The sequence below is a fragment of the Aegilops tauschii genome, chromosome 3 (genome assembly GCF_002575655.3).
Source record: "Aegilops tauschii subsp. strangulata cultivar AL8/78 chromosome 3, Aet v6.0, whole genome shotgun sequence".
In the NCBI taxonomy this organism is placed as follows: Eukaryota; Viridiplantae; Streptophyta; class Magnoliopsida; order Poales; family Poaceae; genus Aegilops; species Aegilops tauschii.
Genome location: NC_053037.3, coordinates 43,032,446 through 43,036,723, shown reverse-complemented (window position 1 = coordinate 43,036,723; position 4,278 = coordinate 43,032,446).

Below are 4,278 nucleotides of genomic sequence, written 5' to 3'. Positions count from 1 at the left end.
TCTTTTGAAGCATCTCGGCCTTCGCGGACCTCAAAAACCTATTCACGATGCCTTCGGTCATCATGCGGACCATGGTCGCCTGCGGGGTAGAGCAAAACGATATTTTAGAACCAACAAAAAATTTGGCATGACTTTCCCTAAAAATAGGACCAAAAAGAATGCTTAATGCCAAAATTCTCGCCAAAACGGAAATGAATCAACATTCCGGCAAAATATTGGCAACTATCGCATTTCAAATACCGGTACACCTCCAAACACAAACACATATGCAACACCACAAACATATGCAACACCACGAACATACATAGATCTAGCTAGGCCATAAAAAGTGCATGTGCACATTGTTGTAGGGAGAACAACATAAATATAGCTTCCCCCCTTACTTACCTATCAAAACAATGTAATTTAACCACTTAAATTGAATGAATCTATGGTGGAAATGAGGTGAAAAAGAGGAGGCACCCGAGACAAGGAGGAGGTGGAGAGAATGAAGTGGGGAGAAAGTGAGTGTGGGTAGGAGAGGCTGTCCAAAATATCTTGTTGCTGCCCACTTACTAATGGCGCACCAACTCTAGATGCGCCATTAGTAATCCAGGTTACTAATGGCACACCTTCTGGTGGTGCGCCATTAGTATGTTTGGACAGGCGCACTAGTTAAAAAAAACTTTTTATACTAATGGCGCACCCTGGGCCAGGTGCGCCATTACTACTTACAACTAGTAATGGCGCACTGTGTCTGGATGCGCCATTAGTATGTTTGGACAGGCGCACTAGTTTAAAAAAAATTGATACTAATGGCGCACCCTGGGACAGGTGCGCCATTACTAGTTACAACTAGTAATGGCGCACTGTGTCTGGATGCGCCATTAGTATGTTTGGACAGGCGCACTAGTTAAAAAAAATGATACTAATGGCGCACCCTGCGCCTGGTGCGCCATTAGTAGTTTCAACTCTAATGGCGTATCAGAAGGTGGTGCGCCATTAATGCGCCATTAGTGTCAATCCCATCTATAGCCCTTTTTCTAGTAGTGCAACATATGGCACTTTGATCAACAAGGTGCGCAATACCAAATTCTTCTTTTTTTAGAAAAGGAGGAATACCCCCGGCCTCTACATCTGGACGATGCATACGGCCATTTTATTAATTATGAAAACAAGACCTTACAAAGTCGTACAACAGTAAGACTAAAGCCACCATCTAAGCAACATCTGTCGCTACTCCTATCCAGTTGATGAAGGGGCGCTGATAGTCTGGACCTAATACCAAACAGACCTCGCAGCCAAACCTAACATCTAAGACATGAGGTCCCAACCAGGACGCCTGCCGGGTATGGGCACCCACCAGTCTGGCGTGCTCCTCAACCAGGACGCCTGCCGGGTATGAGGCCGCCGCAGCCACCTGCCACCAATCCATCTTCAGAGTTGTACTGCTGCATCGACCTTGCCCGGTCTAGCTGCCGCCGACGCCACCACGACGCCAGACAATGTCGACCTCCCGCGCGTGTCCATCACCACACATCTGACGCCAAGCCTCCGCTGCTCCATGCCGCCAAGAGTCGCCGCCATGAATATGTAGAAAGAAACACCGCTCCACCAAAGAAGCCATCCGCTGGTCCCTCGAGCCCGAGTGCATCTCCAAGAATGCCGCTCCCAAGGGGTAACGACACAAGAATGCCGTTGTCATCCGATCAACTGATCTAGGGTTTCCCCCGGAGGTATTGGATGGGTTTGGGATTTGTACCTCGATGATGCCTTCATGAAGGAAACGATGATAAGGGCATCGTCATCACCGGCTCCGGCCAACGACCGAAGACCAAGTTTTCACTCGGATCCATCCCAAGAAATCCACCCAACAACATATGCACCATCTCAACCGCCTTCAAAGCCCCAGATCCAGCCGCCGAGATCCGGCGACTAACCGCAACAACAAGTGTCACTGTAGGAGCCCTGGCACACCGGCCACAGCCTGAGTGTGCCACCACTGGAGCCTAGGAGGAGGGCTCCCACCCCGCCTCGCCAAGCCGTGAGAGCCGCCGAGATGGATCCCGCGCTCGTCGCCGTCTCTGATCCGAACCAATCCATAGCAGATCGCCATCACAGATCCGCCATGGACAGGGACACCACACCATGTATGAACAAGGCTCCATGTAATACAAATACGTTCGGTAGGCTTCGAGCAATTTAGAAAGAATTTGATACATTTGGTAGCACTCGACGAACCACACAGTTTAGCCTTGATGTATGTCTCACAAACAGACAAAAAATACAAGTATTTGCTTCCAAAGGATATTGCAAAGGAATTAAATTCTTTGCTAATGAAACATGGTACATAATATGTACGATCCTCCGACTCCCGCAAACATCCATATACCAAGGCTAATAATCGAAGAAAAATTTACAAACTAATGAGGTGAATAGGCGAAAAATCGATCAAGAGCAACACATATTAGGACATACAAGAACACCAAATTTTGCCAAACACCCATTGGTTTCACCTCATTAGGGCATCTCCCACGGCAACCCCCAATTTTCCTCCCTCGTTCGTCCACGGACAGGGGGGGAGGGCAGTCGCAGACACGGATGCGGGAGGTCCTTTTCCAACCGTATGCGCATACATTTCAAACACCTTTTCAGCAAACCGGATGAAATTCATGCAAAGACGGCCAGATTTCATACAAACATGACGGATTTCATACAAGCGGATTTTCATTAGATTTCAAACAAAAAAAAGACCTAACCCTAAACCTATCCTACGGTGGCGGCACCCGGCGTCCAAAACCTTCTCGTCCTCGATCCGTCGTCTTCATGTCCACGGTGATAAGACCGATGAAGTGTAGATGCGGTCTCCGGCAAGGAAGAGTAGAACATGGGAGACGGACTAGCCCACATGGGACACAAGGCCCTGCTGCCTCCCGTGCCCTACTCATCCTCGGAGGAGTCCGCACCTTGTCCGTCGCCGGTAGACGTGAGGTCCACGATAGAAATTTGTGGCGCCCGCGCTGTCTTCGTTTCACCGGGCCGCCGACGGTGTATAGGAGGCGCATCTGCCATTGTTCTTGTTCACGATCGCCTAGAGTTGCGCCTCCGCGGCGGCCGCTTGCTGGTGAGCGGCAGCTTGAGCGCGGATGACCTCATAGATGGCACGCTGCTCCGCGATGAAGTTGGGGTTCGCCGTGGCCATGGCCGCCACGGCCTTCTCGCTCGCACGCTCGTTGTAAATCTGGCCCTCCGCCAGCCGGTGCTGCTCCAGGAGGAACAACGGTACAACATGTGCCACCTACGCCTGCTGGAATGCCGACAAAGGCGTCGGCACAGGATGCACCTCTACCATGGCTGCGTTGTAGTGTGCCTCCTCCATGGTGAGGCCGGCATGCACAGGAGGCGCAGGAGCGGAGGCACTGTCGTCGGAGCCCGTCTCCATCGTGGTGTCGTCCTCGTCGTCGGAGACCTCGAGCGAGCTGGCCAGCAAGCCAGCCTCGATCCGCCTGGCACGAAGGCTCTTCCATGCGGCGGCAAGGACGGCCACCGCATGCTTCATCTCAGTGGAAAGGCTCTCCCATAGAGTTTCGCCGCCTGCAGTCATGGCGGATGCAGTGCAAGAGAGAGGGATGGGGAGCAGGCTTGTGTTGTGCCATGGAGGTCAATGCGCGGCGCTGGAGTGGGTTTCTCGACCAGCGAGCCCTCTTAATGGTGGCATACGGACGAACGGGGCATTCAACGGGCGTGGTAGATATCCGTCTCGTCCCGTCCAGTAACACGTCTCCGGGCATTGAATAGGGGCGGACACCGAGGACGCGTCGCGGACGGCCCATGTTGGATGGTTTCCGTTGTCTTGACAGTGCAGTCCTGATATATGCTGGCGGTTTGATGGTGGGCGTTGGAGTTGCCCTTATGCATTTTCTCTTCTTCGTACTATTGTCACTTCAGATTTTTTGTCGAAAGAGACCACCTGCCCATTGGAATTGCTAGAGAAGACCACCTGTAGATGAATTTGACAAAAAGGACCCCCTCGGCCGTGGCGGCAGGCGCGGCAGGCGACACATGGCACCAGCCGCCACGGGTCGTGGCAGCGGGCCCTGCCGCCACGCCCGCTGGCGGCCGCCGGGGCAAAACGTGTTACCAGACAGTGCCGAGTGCCTGGACGGAACAGGCGGGCCTGGTGGGCCCTGCCACCACAAGAGGAGGCAGCCGGCGCTGCTCCTGCCGCTCGAGGGCTGACAGGCCCTGACGCCTGACGGCGCTGGTTCCAATGACAGCGACCCTAACGGCGCAAATTCC